The sequence below is a fragment of the Ruditapes philippinarum genome, unplaced genomic scaffold, assembly GCF_026571515.1.
Source record: "Ruditapes philippinarum isolate M1 unplaced genomic scaffold, ASM2657151v2 ctg1326_1_1_1_1, whole genome shotgun sequence".
NCBI lineage: Eukaryota > Metazoa > Mollusca > Bivalvia > Venerida > Veneridae > Ruditapes > Ruditapes philippinarum.
Window position 1 is genome coordinate 125,972 of NW_026865722.1, and position 19,717 is coordinate 145,688.

General features: G+C 34.2%; 1 long non-coding RNA gene across 1 annotated transcript; it reads left to right on the plus strand.

Annotated features, from left to right (window-relative positions):
• Positions 1-3,908: 3,908 nt before the first annotated feature.
• Positions 3,909-15,114, plus strand: LOC132730095 (uncharacterized). The gene is made up of 2 exons (XR_009625717.1): positions 3,909-3,968; positions 14,769-15,114. It is a non-coding gene; the product is annotated as an uncharacterized LOC132730095 (long non-coding RNA).
• Positions 15,115-19,717: the final 4,603 nt, after the last annotated feature.

A 19,717-nucleotide genomic window follows, 5' to 3' on the forward strand; every position in this document is an offset into this window, starting at 1 on the left:
AAAGATATTAAAACATTTCTTGAAAAAGTCAGTGAAACTTCTTAGTCACCCTTTTTTCAAAAGCGGACATGATGAATGTATAGTTATTTTTCTAGTTATATCTTTTCTTCTGTTGTGAAAATAGATACTACCATCATATTTCGCTAACTTTTCTTATTATCTTATAATTATTCTTTTACTGATCTTTATCAAAATTACTTGTGTATTTTCGAATTCATTATCTAATTATAATGTAGAGCTTATTTATAGCTTTTGCCTTCCTGAAAAAACAGTTGCCATGCCCCATAAAAGTCATTTTTGATTTTTTAACGTATGTTTTGCCGAAAGTGGTCGACAGTTGAATAAAACCCAAACATTAATTTTACAATAAACCTTTTTATCTTTTATATTTTCCAGGGCAAAATATATTCCTAGGTTGGATCGAGTGTTTATCAAAAAGAACCAACGTTTTGTTTATATTGTACAATATTTCACGAAGAAAACGCCATGTTAAAAGTGTTTGAACACATCTTAATAAATAAATAAATAACTGTTTATTTTAATATTTATCCCTTTCCCATCTCTTGCTGTGACATCACTTACAAAAAAAATGCTACAAGTGTTACAAGAACCTTAACCAAACACAAATCTACTTGACAGATTATTTTAGCTCTAAGAGGTTTAGATTTATGTATGTCAGATCATTTCAGTTTTTGCATTTACCACTTGGCACTTGTGTGACACAAGTAAAATAATTCAGCTAACATTTCAAAGTTCTCATGCAAAAGTCGTCGTGTATTGTTTTTTTTTTCATCTTAAATCTATTATCTATTGTGGCTGATTTGTGCCATTTCGCTTTTTCGCCCCGCGCCCCGCCAAGCGAAAAGTCGAGAATTAACAAGTTAAAATGGCGGGGGCGCGGAGCGAAAACACGCTAATTAGCGGTGGCGCGGGGCGAAAGGTCGAGATTAAATTATAAAACCGCGGGGCCGGGAAGCGAAATATTTATTGTTATATGGCGCTATTGTCCGCGCCCCCGCCAAATTATTCTTTAAAACCTCGACTTTTCGCTCCGCCCCCCCCCCGCTAATTAGCGTGTTGTCGCCCCGCAACCCGCCGTTTTTGTAGTTAAAATCTCGTGTTTTCGCTCCGCGCAGCCGCTAATTAGCGTGTTTTCGCTCTGCGCCCCTGCCGTTTTATACATTTATTAAACCTCGCTTGGCGCCCCCGATAATAAGCGTGCTTTCGCTCCGCATCCCCGCCGTTTTATATCTCGTCACGCGACCCCGCGGGGCGAAGTTTTTTTCTTAAATCTCGCCCCGCGCCCACGCTAATAAGCGTGTTTTTGCCCTGCGGCCCCGCCGTTTTATTTCTTAAATCTCGTCCGTCTTATACTCTTGATATCGAAGATGAATATCATTTTGTTCTGGTTTGTCCTTGTTATAATAATATTCGTAAGACATATATAAAAAAATATTTTTATGTTAGACCATCGATGTTCAAATTTATTCAGTTATTGCAAACTTCAAACAAGCTTTTATTGATGAATTTAGCAAGATACATTAAAGAAAGTCTGGCAATCAGAAATACTCTCTTAAATATTTGATTTTTTAACATCCTCTTGGAAAATATTTTTTTTACAATTCTCATATATTATAACATCATGTTTGTTTGTGTAATCATGCATTGTTCTTAAATAATAAAAGTATCTTCTCTTATTTGATACAAAATCATATGATATTTGTGTGTTAACATGTATAATTTTTAATGATACTGTTGTATATCTAGAAAGAAACTGCTCAATAAGTATTTAGTTTTGCTGCTGGTTAACATCTATCCTTCGCCTTTATCGGGAGAGAGTTTTACTTTCAGTTGGATGGTTAGACTCACTAGGTAAAATATGGTATACAATATCCTGTGAGGTTGCCAGTAGAATTTCTATTACTGCTTTGATTGAGAAAATATTTACTTATTACTCATAACAACTTACATTTTATTATATATTCTAAGTATCATATTGTACTTTGTAGTACCATGATCACGTGACGTGATAATTGTTTTATATATCTATATGCATGACGATGTACTATGTACAAGTCTAAATAAAACGTATGCTCTGTTCTGTTCTAATCCTGTAAGGGGAGATCCCTGCGTAGGAGATTTGCATTGTATCTGTAAACTTGTGACATTTTAACAGGTAAAACAAAAAAATCAATACAGTATAGATACTGATAGTATAATACATTGTATATATATAATAGATATTTTCTTCTATTATTCTGTGGAAGACGGAAACACGAAAATCAAGAAATAACAACTTCGCCCCGCGTGGGCGCGGAGCGAAATTTAAGGAATTATACGGCGGGGTCGCGGGGCGAAAACACGCTAATTAGCGGCGGCGCGAGGCGAGATTTAAGAAATAAAACGGCGGGGGCGCGGGTCGAAAACACGTTAATTAACAAAGGCGCAGAGCGAAAAGTCGAGTTTTTAATGAATATTTTGGCGGGGGCGCGAACAACAGCACGCTAATTAGCGCCTTACAACAATAAATATTTCGCTTCGCGGCCCCGCGGTTTTACAATAAAATCTTAACCTTTCGCTCCGCGCTCCGGCTAATTAGAGTGTTTTCGCTCCGCGCCTCCGCCATTTTAACTTGTTAATTCTCGACTTTTCGCTTGGCCGGGTCGCAGGGCGAAAACACGAATGGCACAAATCAGCCACCATAAGTTACTGGCAGATAACGCGTTCCATAGAAATTCGTCATTCTCGACGTGTAGAAGTTACGAGGAGCCGGGATGAGTCACTACAATGGACGGCTTACAGACGATTCACCCCCCAGACGATTCACCCTCAGCCAGTTTTTCCAGACTATTCACCCCTCAGACAGTTCACCCCACATTATTGGAAAAATGACACAGACAATTCACCCCCCATTTCTTTTAATTTAATTTTGATGAAATTTATCTTAAAATTAGAAATTAGAAGATGCAATAAAAAAATTTGTTGTGTTTCTTTACTTAATTGATATATTTTTATAAAATAAAATATGTGATAATCATATCTCTTTAATCCCTTTCGTTGTGGAAGGGATTCATTTATGATAATTAATAGGCCTTAACCCCTTTCACACTTCATTTGAACTTGATTGTCTCTAATTAGGTGTTAAGTGACTCAGATAAATTAAAGAGAAGTATAATATACATTATTTTTTTCAGCAATTAAAGTGGTAGTTATCTAGATAGATGGTAGATATGGTAATTATCTTAAATCTGTGAACTTCTGATTAATTTCTTATTATATTTTACAAATGAAATTGAAAAGCTAGATCTAAATTATGTAAAATTAATGATTAAAGTAACACATTAAATATTCAGACAACCCATTGGATGCTTATGATACATCATATACAAATAAATTTTGTGCGTGCCCAATTAAATTATTTTGAGAAATCTAGGTCTGTCTAGAATAGTTAACACTGATTAGAAAATTCCACTTCAAAGACAATAATGACAATAATACATGTATCTAACATGCATTTATGCCATTATGATTACTTTTTACATTTGATTATATATACAAAAAATTATAGTCTTTTATCTATGTCTTACATGTATTATGGAAAAAAACAGGAAATTTTAAATAAATATTGCATACATCTGCATTTTTACCCTGAGGCCCTCTTATCAGCAGGAGACCAGTATACATCATGTTACATGTATAACTTGTTATACAGTTATATTTTGTGAATAAATATGACATAACAAATAAATATACTGACTTTTTGATTTCTTTTTTTTAAATTAAAACTCTTTTGAGGAAAACATGATAATCATTTATAAGGGGTGAATTGTCTTACCTATTTTGGGGGGTGAACTGTCTTGAGGGGTGAGAAGTCTTGGTTTTTTGGGAGGTGAGTTGTCTGGGGGTGAGTTGTCTTGTTACCCAATGGACAGTGAGCAGAACTTTTATTCTGAATCCCAATTTAACTGGTAACTCATGTAAAATTTCCTTGTAAATATTTTTGTTTTGTAAATAATTTGATTATATATCATTGTGTATAGTGTGAATATTGAGGTATGTGTTTTTTATGTGTTGACATGTAAAACGTAAATTTTTCATATATTTTCGCGAGGGATACTGGTTGGGAACCACCAAAACCGGACAACCAACAAACCCGGACGGCTCCGAAAATGCGTAATTTAGTATTTTCTTTGTTCGGTGGTTGTCAGTCACTTTTTTATTAACAATAAGTGCATGTTTATTTTAAAATTAAGTGAATAAATTTATTTCAACAGTCCGTAAATGGTGATATTTTAATGTCTCCTCCAGTACTTTATTTTGACGCATCTTGATTACGACGCCAATTTTGTTTAGACTTCGATTTCGTTCTGGGGTTTCCGTGTGACGTCATTCCCGCGCTTTTTGTAAGTTAATATTTCGATTATTTCTATCAGCGAAAATGTGGAAAGTTGGCGGTTTTGACGTAACCTTTTCGTACTTTTTAATAAAAACACTTAAAAATGATGTTTTTTCTTATTACTAATTTTGTATAATTTTGAAATTATAGTTTTCTCAAAATTGATAAAAAGACAGTCGGACCAGCCGATACCCTAACTCGTCGCTATTTTTAGAAAGCCATGAGGTAGTATTATGACATGGTATGTGACCACCAAAAATATATAATTCACTGTGTAGGAAGGTGTACACGTTAGCTCATTATTGTGTGACTTTATGGATGCATTTATATTAAAATTTGTATTCTATTAAGTTCTTTTTTGTTATATTGCTTTATTATTAATATTATCTAAGTTATTTTTTACAGATCCCTGAAGTCAAGATCAGGAATTATTCACCAACTTCAATGACAACAGCTATTTATTTTTTTTAAATGCAAAGAGACATAATTACTGCTTGTCAATATGCTGTATTGTATATCAGCTACTGGCATAAATTCAGCATTGCTGAATGGTAGTACTCCTGTGACAGATGGTACTGTTTCAGAGAGTGATTGAAGCATATGATTTAAGCTTTATCTCCAATCACATCTGATTTCTTCCAGAAAGGTCTGAATCTTGCCCAGTTGTTATATTTTATGATCATAAGCATAGATATCACATCAATTTCAATTTTGTTCAATGGACAAGACAAGAAATGATTATTTTACTTATTCACTTGCTCATACATGCAATGTTCTACAGCCCATGGATATCTATAGGTTGTTTCAGGCCTTTGAAAAACATTTCAATAGGTGCGGACATAAATTTTGCGAGACCTGTCTTTTCTGGGTCTTTCAAATAGAAATTATATTTCAAAGACCCTGGTCCTGTGAAAGGTCAATCACTAAATTACATAATGACATATGTAAGCTTGAATTCAGTGCCTATTTAAATATAAAGCACTGTTATCCAAGATTTTGCCGTCTGTTTTCAGAAAGCCTTTGAAAACCAGTCCAACCTCTCCCTTTCACTGATTTACAGCAAGAGAAATCTCAGTCAGAAGACCAAGCCATGCAGCCAGCCAGGACCAGGATTTAAACCTTCTTTCCTGCCTGAAAATGAGCTACTCATTGAGTCTGACACTGTTCCTGTTATATCTGAAACTGTCTCTCCTGCTTCTTTTTTCTTGTACAAAGAAACCTCACTGACATGTAAAAAGCCACCTACTAATGAAAGAAAATATTTTAGCACAATTGTGAGTGTTAGGGCAATAAAACGGATGTTATCTTTATTGTTTTGGTCTACCTGTAATTTGTAAAGCATGTTTGAATTTAGTCTTCTCAAAAAACTGAAATCCTGATTAACTAATAATCGTCAACTTTTATTTATTTACTTTTGTGCTTGAAATGTTTCGTGCTGTTAACAAAATTGCTGTACATCATTCTCCCAGTAAAAAGTAAGTGTACTTTCGTTTTAGTAAGATTAAATATAGAAACCAATCAAATGCGTCGTTTCTCTGTACTCTCATATCCGCCATATTGGAAATCTATGCTTGTCATATTTTAATTATATTTGTGTTAACGATAGTTTTTAGTTAATGAAAAAGGTTGTAAAAGATGAAGAAATGAATAAATTTTTCACTGCTTAGGTAATTTGTTAGTTTTCACCTTATTTTGTTACGGTAAATAGTGATTGTTTCTTAGGTGCGTCGGAACTACGTACACCAGGATCTATTTCAAGAATGTTGACGTTGAAATTTGCGGGTTAAGAAAGCAATGCCTGACCTCATATATCAGCTATAATCTTTTGCAGAGTGAATAATAGAATATCCAAACTTCACCATTTGTTGCTGACATATTGTATATCATGTTAAAAATCAAAACACCCAAGCTTTTATCTGAATTAAATCATGTCATGTACATATCTGTCCGGACACATGGTACTGTAGTGTAGACAATTTAGGTAATTTTGATAGCCTCCTTGCCGTTTCTCAGATATAAATGTCAATAAAATCATAAATAAACAAACTAGTTTGCTAGTTAGGATAAGAACCTAGCTGAAATGTGTCGAATGTTTTGGTCTCTAGGTTAAAAATTATGAAATCTGTACGGAAAAATGTTCTAAAAGTGTCCGGTTTAAGGTCTCCGACAAGTAGTCAGACTATTGTCTCCCTTACCAGTTCCTTCCGTGACGTTTCTTCCCTTACGGTTCTCTCCCTTTTTTGGGAGAGAACCGTCTGCATATTTGCAAATAAGGAGACAGTTCCTCCCCATTTTCATTTTAGTTCATACATTATTATTGAAGTACTTTGATGTTAAATAAATGGGTTAACAAGTTTATTAATATGAAAAAGGCAAAGCCTCAAAGCAAGCTCGAATTTCTTTTACCGTAAGATAGTTTAAAGTAATCGTTCATTTTTATTTTACATTTTCCGTTTTAAAATTGTCATTCGGTATTTTATACACTGCTTCCGTTTTCTTGTTCCCCCTTTCTATTATACCTATACGTAACCTATTTCATATTTATCATTCATTAATCTGATATTTTACATTTTTCATTTTCCATGTTACGTTAGGTCTTAACAGATCTTTGCAAAATCGTGTAGCAAAATAAATGACATAAGACATCGATTTAGATCTAATGCATTTAAACAATTAAAACAGCGTGCATTCACCTTAATTTTGACATATTTATGAACAAAACTAAAAAATAAATACCTTTTAACAAAATAATTGAACTGTCAAATCCGAAAAGTCATGATTAAATCCTCTCATTTAATAAAATACCTTGTACAGCCGATATACAAATGGCCGCCATACAGTGCGCGAAATCTGATTGGCTAATTCAAATGCAAGCGTTTAAAAGAGTCAAGAAGTTTCTAACGGAATATTTTTTCAAAGAAATAATTGCTCATGTACCGTCAGTGTGTTCGAATATATTTTTCCGTTCGAAAAATTGGAACAGTCTGTAAAACGCTTTACTTAACCAGTATGGCCGATGAGCGAAATATATTGATATTTATATTTTATTTTTAATTGATAAGTACATTGTTTGAAAGTTTTTGTTAATGATAGACTATGCAATTGCAAGAACAGAAGATACGCTTTTGAATAAAGCTTGAAAGGCAAGTCAATATACTTTTTTTAATTTTTAAAAATGCTTCGCGTTTATGAGCAATAACTATTAGACCTCAGATTTGACCAACATAAAACTATAACAAGCCTGTAACGTCTAATCTATTGGACTATAGTCAACACATCCGTTTTCAATCAGAGTACATCGGCTTTTATCGTTATCTTGTAATTCGAAAAGTTGCGATGTGTCCAATTCGGTACTTTGGACGAATGTTTTCAAAACCATCACATAGCAGGTACTCGCGTTACCGTAAAGCTCGCTTTGGGAGCATGGCCCTTCGGGCCAGCTCATCGACCTCGCTATTAATTGATATAACTTAGAAAAGAAAATTCCATTGAAGTGCTTAGCTGTCAAATAAATGAATAAGTTAATTCATAATTTAATTTATACAATATATTTATAATTTATATAAATTAGAAAAATAAAAATTTATTGAAGTATTTAGATGTTGATGGATAAGTTTATCATCAATTGATATAAATTAAAGAAAAAAATAGTTTGTTTAACTATTTAGATAGATAAGTTTATTATCAATTGATATATATTAGAAAAAAAGCTGATAAGTAAATTTTTCAGATCTTTTATTTTACTAGGTCTAATGTAGATCTATACTTTTTAATGTGTTTAGTCATTGAAGATAAATAATGAATAATTTATTTGATAAGGATAATCATTAGATAGTAATTATTGTGTTGTTTTGTGTTGTTCCTTTTTTAATAAATAAGAATAGAATTTATAAGAAAAATATAAATGAATTTTTATTGCCAAATTTCATACTTTTATATAATGAAGAAAGGACTTCAATAAACATGTGTTTTAAGTTTGCTGTCAAAGATAATTGAGGTGTTGATTAATTCATTACTCAAGAATCAGGTTATTGATTAGATTAAAATAGCTGTGAAAAGGTGTTGATGAATAAGTATTTTTATTAGCTATTTGGTATTATATATTGTTTCATGTTAATACTTCATGATCTATAGATAATCAATTTTGTATAAAATAAATGTGTAATGTGATTGCATACATACGGAGCCCCTAAGGTGACATTCTCGACACTTTTCCCCCGGCATTTAATTCGTTTTTACGAAATATTAATTCGTAATTACGAAATATCAATTCGTTTTTACGAAATATTAATTCGTTTTTACGAAATATTAATTCGTATTTACGAAATATTAATTCGTTTTTACGAAATGTTATTTCGTAATTACGAATTATTATTTCGTTATTACGAAATATTAATTCGTAAAAACGAAATGTTATTTCGTAATTACGAAATATTAATTCGTTTTACGAAATCTTATTTAAGGTCATTTTGACCTAGATAAAGAACCTATTAATCTCGCAAATGGGTCATTTACAGGCCTTGATCAACTTTGCGACTATAAGCCGAATGGTTTTCAAGTTATTATATTTAAGTGATCAGGATTTTCGAGTGCGAAGTCATTCTCTATCCAAAGTGGTCTTTTTTCCCCATTGTCAAATACATGTTCCTATCAGCAATGTTTTAATGTTTGAGGCAATCTTTTACGACATGTATCTTTAAAACAGAAACATGCTATATTATTCCGTTCTTTTATCATATACATTAGTAAAACTAATGGGACGAGGGGGAGGGGGGGGGGGTCCAGACTTTCACTAATCTAATCAATTAAAAATGAATATTTCCTCACAATTTATTATTAGAAATGTCCGTGTTTGGATTTGAAGCACAATACCCCCATTTTAACTAAATTTTCCTAGCGCATGTACTATCACGGCTGTGGCTCAACGCTATTGACATGCGATTATTTTAATTTTTGTACAATAGTGTAAAGTTAAAAAACTTGGGAAGAACAAAAATCACTAATTATATTGCATGTACATGCCTTATATAAAGTCAGGAACTTAGTTTTGAGGCCTTATTTATAACTATTACCAAAACTCTTTGAAACGCTAGAAAAAAATTAATTCGTTTTTACGAAATATTATTTCGTATTTACGAATTATTATTTCGTAATTACGAAATAACATTTCGTTTTTACGAATTAATATTTCGTAATTACGAAATAATATTTCGTAAAAACGAATTAATATTTCGTAATTACGAATTAATATTTCGTAAAAACGAATAATATTTCGTAAATACGAAATAATATTTCGTAAAAACGAATTAATATTTCGTAATTACGAATTAATATTTCGTAATTACGAATTAATATTTCGTAATTACGAATTAATATTTCGTAAAAACGAATTAATATTTCGTAAAAACGAATTAATATTTCGTTTTTACGAATTAATATTTCGTAATTACGAATTATTATTTCGTAATTACGAATTATTATTTCGTAAAAACGAATTAAATTCCGGGGAAAAAAGTGTGGAAAATGTCACCTTAGGGGCTCCGTACATACAGATACCAGTTGCTGCTTATTTATTCTCTAGAACATACTTGTTACCGCATTATTCGGTACTTCACAAATGAAAGAACATAACAAGCTAGACATTAACATAAGTACAGGTATATCAATCACTGTCCAATAATCTGTATCTCTCACAATGAAGGTGTTGATAGGATTAAAATAGGGAAAAAAGGTGTTAAATTTACACACACTTTTCAGCTGATAAATATTTTAACACATTCATTTTATCAATCTTCTTTAAGAAATATTATTAGATTAAGTCAAAACTAAAATGATCTAAAATGATAACTTTTAAAAAAATGGGGAAGAACAGTCTACATGTTTCAAATTTGGGAGAGAACTGTCAGTGGAGGAAACGGTTTGGGAGAGAACCGTCAGGGGGAGGAACTGGTAAGGGAGAATAGTCTGTCATTCTTTGCAAGGTTGTTTTTTTTCAGTAATTACTTGATCAGATATATTTTGACCATTTAGCAACATTTTACAGTAAATATTATTGAGATAAATAGGTAACATTTTTGTATTTTGATCAGTTTTGTTTTCACACAGCGTCATCGGTATTTTTCTACGAACACAGTATTTTTTTCTTGAAAACTTGGGGTGTTGATTTATTGACTCATTGTCCCTTTCTTGGTCTGAATTATTCTTGCCCAACTATCGAGCACTTTTTTTGTCTATCTTTGCACACATTCTTTGCACTACCCACAGATGTCTGATTAAGAAGAGGAGCTATGTGAGGTTAGATGACAAGTGGGAGAAAGAACCTTACATCATATTAGGCATACCCAATGAAGACATACCAGTCTACAAGCTGAAGAAGGAAGTTGGCAAGGGAAAAGAGAAGACCCTACATAGAAACCTCCTTCTTCCTCTGATGTCTATACCGTACACTGACGATGAGACACAGAGTGAAAAGCAAGTTTCTAAGCCAAAAGCCAGACCAGACAGATGGGAACAGACTATAGGAGTTAAACCAGAGCAAGTCAAACTCAGACTGCATCACAGGAAGTGAAACTCCTAGATACATCCACCCCATATAAGACCAGCATTCAAGCCCCGTGTACTAAGACTGGTGCAGCCAACCAAGGATACACATGTTGTTTGTGAAGATCAGTTGTCATTTACTGGTGGAGAGATGTCATCATTTTCACAGAATTTAAGGACTCAACATGTTTCTCCAAATTGACATTCTAAAGATAATTTTTCTGTTGATAACCTTAATTCTAATTTTTCAGGTGGAAACCAATCTTGTAGTTCCCATAATAATGCTATTTTATCAAATAGTAAATCTAATTTAAATTTAAATGTTTCTAATGGTAACAATTTTTCTCTTGTTACAGATGACCCCAGTATTGTTCAAAGGTCAACACAAATTAGAAAACCACCAGATAGGTATGGTGAGTGGGTAAGACCCATCACAGCAAATGTTGATTCTCAAAATCATGACATTTTGTATCCTCAATCTTTTGCAGATCAGGGGAGAATGTCACATAATAGATATTACTTTTGATTTTCATGTAAATGATTGAAATATATTTATTTCAGTTTTGATTTATGTGTTTTGCTTACTGACCTCAATTTCTGTGTTTTACATTACAGAATTGTTGTTAAGTTTCAGTTTAAACATGAAATCTATATCAGAAATCCTTATTATTTCTGTGTGTGCAATTTACATTTCAGATTTTACAGAGAGTACAAGTAAATGAAATATGTATATTGTATTTCGAAATGTTTAAGGAAATGCCTTTGTTTTCATTATTCATATTGAATGCATTTCTTGTTGACATTAAACTGAATTTTGTGTCTGAAAATGTTATATTTATCTTTTCAGAAAATATGGTGCAATACCTTTAATGTTGACAAATTAAGTGTTGTACCCTTAACATGTTAAATTTCATTATGTGCCTTTAATGTACCATTACCCTTGAATTAAATTTCAACTTTATGTTATTCTTATATATCTATTTCAGTATACATAAATGATATAGAGTATGTGTTTTAAATGTGTTTTATTATAGGTTGGTGCAAATTGGAAAATGATTGTTGATATTTTCTTTTTCAGCAAATGATTGTTGATGTTTCAATTTTCAGCAGATGCATTATTTTCGCAATTGTTTATTGATTAGAAATTTTCAAATGTTCAGTATCTTAACTTCAAGAATTGTTTTGGAAAATTTTGGCTTAAAATTTGAAAATTCATTTCAGTTTAATTATTAAATAACTATTGCTGAAGTTTACTTAAATAGGTTAGGTATTAACACATTTATTGTGTGAAGGTAATACCCCGGTCACATATTTACGGAATACGCCCACGGAAGAGCCACGGATTAATTCCGGCATCGTCCGTAGCTACCCGTACTAGTCTGTAGCTCTCCGTATTGTAATTGAAATCAATCGTAGTAGTCCTTGTATATCCGTAGCGATCCTTGACAATTTTTGAACATGAACAAACATTTGCTTCAGAAAAATCAACCGTAGCGTATCCCTACTCGTACAGATACGTACTGGTCCGTACGGAAACCGTACTAGTCCGTACTGATTCGTAGGCCTCAACCTGCTAAGGATTTCCACGGTTTGGTACGGAGAACTACGTATTTGTACGGTTACCCTACGTATAAGCTACGGATTAATACGGCATAGTCACGGAAAGCTACGATCGTAATACGTTGTACTACGGAGAGGCAGGGATTAGCACGGTCTTATACGGTTTATTGCGTTGCAACACGAAACGATACGGAATGGTACGGTCCACCACTGTTTAGTACGGATAAACACGGATTTATATTGCATACGTGGGATAAATTAATAGTATCATGTGCTTTTTCAAGGGTATAAATACTACATGTACCTTCTTATTAAAATAGACATATTTGCGTGAACATTCAATAAATGATTATTGCCATTTACTGGCTGCAATTTTATATTGAAATAGCACAGAATGCAGAGGAAGTGGTCGAGCTGCTTGATGACATGCATATAGGTAAAAATATATGAATATATTAATATCGTACTACAATTCATAAGTAAAAGAATATCATTAAATGTTACATATTTACAAACATTAATATGGATCGTGAAATTGGAGTAAATATGTATAGAAAACGTAGTGTCTCATAAACCTCGGACGCTGCACCTTATGTGATAATAAGATTAATTAACAAGCTTTCTACATATTTTTAAAACATAATCATTCACGATAATTAATGTTATTGTAAAATGAACAGTGAATTTCAAAATCAAAAGAGAATCAGTATTGACCAACATTTTTCTTTAATGATTACTAGCTCATATCTAATCAGGTAAGAGGAGATGGTGGACTAGAGATGGGCTATTACAAATCCCCTTCATGTTAAGTATGAGGCTCTCATGGCCGAATCTGTTGAGGATCCGGCGTCCTTCACGAAATTCACTTTAATCGGACCTGATATGTCTCGGGGGTCGGACGCGATGAGGCCGAATCCTCTCCGCCAAAATCATTGAACTCTGCAATTCGTTTTCTAGTTGTTCTTTTCTTGTGAGGCATTTTGAAAATGAGCATGCATGAGGTTGTGGACGGATATAAAAAGTCCGTATAGGTCCGTGGCAATACGTTCTTCTCCTTATCAATTCGTTCTTCTCCGTATCAGACCCGTACTAATTCGCACTAACCCGTGATTATACCGTAGCAGACCGTAGTATTTCCTTAGTGCATCCGTCCTGATTCGTGTCGCTCCGTACCAAACCGTGTCGGTCCGTAACAATTCATGTCTCTCCCGGGGCTTTTGGTGGTAAATCCGTCGAACTCCGTACTCATACCGCTGTGAGTCCGTACTGGAACCGTAGCAGACTACGGAATTTCACAAATTTCCGTAGTAATCCGTGAACGATTAGACCGTAGCTCTTCCGTGGCATTATTTGTGAATATGTGACCGGGGCATAAGCTGTAAACGCCGCTTAGTGTTGGTTTTGCCTTTGCAACATAATTTCGCGATAGTTGTTTGTCAGTTTAATTTGCGACATTTTCTATGATTTACACCCACTCTTAGGCACTTTAGCTGACCTATGCATGTGTATAGTTGTTATTGTTGAATTACTTAACTGTGACGGAGTCGACACTAAAATTTAAATAATATTGTTTCTATCTAGGCTAAATTTTAAAGATCCTTTTTTGAAGGGACGCCATCATTTGATATCCAGTGTCCTCTCCTAGTCTTAGAATCCCCTTTCATTTAGTACCAACATTTCATTCATAAGCATTTTAAAATATTAAATGCAAAAACAATATTATTACAAATTCATTTTTTTTCCAAGTACCAACCAAACCCTCTGTTGCACAGGCACGAGTATCGGACCTGGGAAGACAAAATATGACCTGGTAGATAATTAAACCTGTGTTTATCCTTAAAAAGTAAAAAACCAAAAAAAAAATGTAAATCATGACCCTCTTTAAAAACATACTATAAGGGAAATTCCAGATTCGAGTCTACAAGCAAGGGATTCACTTCCGGGGCCGTTGTGAAAACAATTCTCCAGACAATTAAAAAAAAAACTTTTATCACTATTTCACGTTTGTATTAAGCTTCCAAATGAGACCGACCCCAAGTCTCTAGCCCTTCCAGTTCATGAAATATTTATCAGTAAACGAGCGCATTTGTGCTAAAAATCCTTGGTAGACAAAATTGCGGCACACCAATTCGGTACATAAACATAAACTAATACATGTTTGCCAGCCATTGAGTACGGGTCATAATCATATTGTCACTTGGCGCAATAACTCACTTAACGTATATGTATTTTATAATTATTTATTAATGTATTTTCATTTTATTATAAATAGGCCATAGTGGCACTGATGAGAATGAGACAGACACATAGAGTAGGCCACCACAAGTTATTGGCCAAGCAACAACGCCCAAACAGGCACAAAGCCTACTTTCACCTCCGTCCCGCTTATCTGCACAGGCATTGCGAGAAACCATCAGTGATGTGCAAAGTGCTTCTCCAATACAAGGTGCTTCTGATACGCCCTCCTGGGGGCAGATTATTATAAACTTCAGAGCTGTAAATATATTCATTACAGTACATACTTATTAAATGTTCTATCGTCAAAACAAGCCAATAAATGTTATAACAAGCTGGATTGAGTGACACAGCCAAAAATGGAAAGTTTCACCTTGTGACTCCCCTAGTTCAAAAAATAGATCAGTTTAATTCATGATTTCTTATCATTTTCACATTTTGTGACCTTGCGCACTCAACAACCCTTTTGAGATTAGCGTTAATTACTGTTAAAGACAAGGACAATTTTAAATACTGGATTTTTATGCCACCGGGCATATAATGATTGAACCGTCCGTCCGTCCGTCTGTCCGTGCGAGGTTAACCTAGAATGGCAAGTTGGATTTTTCTTAAGTTCTACATGTACCAATGGCTTCTAAGTTTACACACTTACTAATCAATATAAAGTACATGATCTGGGCAAGTTACATAATTCTGGCTTTCATATTTACCAAATATGAAAAACAAGATCAACAAGGAAAGGCGGCGTTCAATGAACGCAACCCCCACATGACCCAGCAACAAGAACCAATGGCAAGGAGCCCAGGCGGACCCCAAACATAAAAAGGACAGGGCAACGACACGTTAATCATTAAATGATAAATAATTTGTAACTGATTAGGAATTCAAAGAAAATAATAATAGGCCCACAAAGGGGAAGGGGACAGGAGACCGGGGGAAGGGGGGGGGGTAATCAAAGAAATAAAAACTAAAGACAATGGGGAAGATACTTACCGTAGACGAAAAAACAACAAGGGACACAAGCAAAAGTGTCACCAAAGTAAGTGCCCTTTTCAGCACTTAGAAAATGAATAATGGTTAACCTAAAACGGCAAGTTGGAAATATCTTAAGTTCTATCTGTACTAATGGCTTTATAATTTCCACAATTACTTATCAATACAAAGTACATGATATTGCCAAGTTATATAACTGTGTCATCCATAATTCCCAATTATTTCCCTTTTTTCACTATGAAAATAGGGCCTTGTCTGGTTAACCTATTTCAGCAAGTGGGATTTATCTTAAATTTCTCCTAATTGCTTAATTTCTTTAATGGTATCTTTCATATTTAGTAGGTGGATACCTTTGATGGTCCTCTAATTTTTTGTGGAGTAAGCGGTCTCTAGGGTCAAGGTCAATGTAACTGGTTTAAAAGATAAATATAAACATTTTTGCTCATACAGCCTTTATATTTTAGTTGATGTCTTAGTTTTATACAAACATGCCAAGGGTGATCCTCCTTCTTTGGGTGAAGTAAGGGGTCATTTAGGTCAAGGTCAATGTTACCAATGTCAAGGTCACCAATGTTAAAAATAGATTTTTACAGGTGTATTGACCTTATTCTATAGACAGATGCTATTTATAATTGATAGAAACATAAACATTGATGGAGTTATTGGTCAGTTGGGTCAAGGTCATCAGTGCTAAAAATAGAGTTTTACACTTTTGCTCCTACAGCCTTTATTTATTGACATATATATTTTATATTTGGTAGGAAAATAACTATCATGGTATTCATCCTTTTGGTTGGGGTAGGGATCATATGATCAAGGTCACTTGTGCTAAAAATAGATTTTTACACTTTTGCCCATACAGATTTTATTTATTGACAGATGTATTTCATATTTGGTAGGAATAACTTGCATTGTATGGAGTAAGGGGTCAGTTGGGTCAAGGTCACCAGTGCTAAAAATAGATTTTTACACTTTTGCCCATACAGCCTTTATTTATTAACAGATGTATTTCATACTTGGTAGGAAGATAACTTACATGGTATTCTTTTGGATAGAGCTAGGGGTCAGTTTGGTTAAGGTCACCACTGCTCAAAATAGATTTTTACATTTTTGCCCATACAGCCTTTATTTAATGACAGATGTATTTCATATTTGGTAGGAAGATAACTTGCATAAAGTTGAGTATTTTTCAACTTCACAAGTCAGAGCAATGACTTGGCAACTTATATTTTTCATAATTACAAAATGCCATGACTTTGTCAAGCAATATAACTTGAGTTAACAATTTTTTGGCAATTTTTCTGTCCATAACTGAGTGAATGGGTAAACATTTTTTTAAATATTGCTACTGACAAGAATCTGAGCCGGGGACATTTGTTTTTAACAAACAAGTTCTTGTTTCATTTGTAATTCACAAAGCTCTAAAAGTATATGGCCTAGAATTATGAATCCTTTTTTTCAGCTGCTGATACACAGATTCTCCGAGACTGGAGACAATGCGGGAGGAGAATGAGGATGATGCAGCGATGCAAATGTTGACAAGGTTAGCAGCAGATGACCAACCGCTACAGCTTCCGGAAGATATTTCATTCCCTATGTGTTCTCCTGAGCAGATGGAAGATGAGCTTCTTGGGAGATCAGACAAAGCTGTCATCTGTGGTAAGCAGTGTTAGTCATGTATGTTGCTCCATTAGTAACTGAAAAAAGTATACCCCATATCCACTGGCTTAAATGCAAAATAACATATTGGTCTGTGGTGAACACTTGGTGATAATGTATTATTATTCTGCTATACATGTATTTATGTTGGAAAATATTGCACAATGGACAAACTCTTTGCTGCATTAATTTCGGAATTAAAAACTGGCATGTTTTAATATTTGGCCGGGTTGCACTGGTACAAATCCGGGTTGTAGTATGGTGAATGTTGGGCGGCGGGCAGGCGGCGGGCGGGCGGGGAAAAAAACTTTCGTAACAGTTTTCTCAATAACTACTTATCACAGCCTTTTGATATTTGGTATACAGCATCAACACAAAGTCCAATACTGCGGGATTCGATTTCAGGTCTGTCGCTCATCTACTTCCTGTTTGCCGACTTCGTTAAATTTTCAACATTAATGGTCAATAGTAGGAAATTTTCGTAACAGTTTTCTCAGCAACTACTTATCACAGCCTTTTGATATTTGGTATACAGCATTAACACATTGCCCCATACTGTGGGATTCGATTTCATGTCTATCGCTCATCTACTTCCTGTTTGCCGACTTAGTGAAATTTTCAACATTAATGGTCAATAGTGGGAAATTTTCGTAACAGTTTTCTAAGCAACTTCTTATCACAACCTTTTGATATTTGGCACACAGCATATGCATATGGTCTCATACCGTTGGATTCGATTTCAAGTCTGTCGCTTATCTACTTCCTGTTTGCCGACTTCGTTAAATTTTCAACATCAATGGTCAATAGAAGGAAATTTACGTAACAGTTTTCTCAGCAACTACTGAGCACAGCCTTCTGATATTTAGTATACAGCATCAACACATAGTCCTATACTGTGTGATACGATTTCAGGTCTGTCGCCTATCCACTTCCTGTTTGCTGAGTTAGTTAAATTTTCTACATTGATGGTCAATGGTAAGAAATTTTCGTTACAGTTTTCTCAGCAACTACTTATCACAGCCTCTTGATATTTGGCATACAGCATCAACACAAAGTCCCATACTGTGGGATATGCTTTCAGGTCTGTCGCTCATCTACTTCCTGTTTGCCGACTTCGTTAAATTTTCAACATTAATGGTCAATAGTAGGACATTTTCGTAACAGTTTTCTCAGCAACTACTTATCACAGCCTTTTGATACTTGGTATACAGCATCAACACATTGCCCCATACTGTGGGATTCGATTTCATGTCTGTCGCTCATCTACTTCCTGTTTGCCGACTTAGTTAAATTTTCAACATTAATGGTCAATAGTGGGAAATTTTCGTAACAGTTTTCTAAGCAACTACTTATCACAACCTTTTGATATTTGGCACACAGCATATGCATATGGTCTCATACCGTTGGATTCGATTTCAGGTCTGTCGCTTATCTACTTCCTGTTTGCCGACTTCGTTAAATTTTCAACATCAATGGTCAATAGTAGGAAATTTTCGTAACAGTTTTCTCAGCAACTACTGAGCACAGCCTTCTGATATTTAGTATACAGCATCAACACATAGTCCTATACTGTGGGATTCGATTTCAGGTCTGTCGCTTATCCACTTCCTGTTTGCTGAGTTAGTTAAATTTCCGTTACAGTTTTCTCAGCAACTACTTATCACAGCCTCTTGATATTTGGCATACAGCATCAACATATGGTCCCATACAGTGGGATTTGCTTTCAGGTCTGTCGCTTCTCTACTTCCTGTTTGCCGACTTAGTTAAATTTTCAACATTAATGGTCAATGGTAGGAAATTTTCGTAACAGTTTTCTCAACAACTACTTATCACAGCCTTTTGATATTTGGTATACAGCATCAAATCATTGTCCCATACTGTGGGATTCGATTTCAGGTCTGTAGCTCATCTCTTTCCTGTTTGCCGCCTTAGTTAAATTTTGACATAATTAATGATCAATAGATAGTAGGACATTTTCGTAACAGTTTTCTCAGCAACTACTTACCACAGCGTCTTGATATGTGGTTCACAGCAATGACATGTGGTCCCATATTGTGGGATTTTATTTCAGGTCTGATGCTCATTCTTTTTCGGTTTACCAACTAAGTTTAATTTTCAACATCAATGGTAAGGCAGTGTTGGAAAATTTTAGTAACATCACAGCCTCATGATATTTTGTATACGTATGCAACCGGTCTTTTCTGTCTTTGACCAAGTGTTTGATTCATATTGACACACTTATCTTATTATTTAGATATGCTATAATAGCCGTGAGCACAAGACATGGACAGTTGGCCTCGTTTTCAACATTGATTATTAGGACAAGACAGTCGA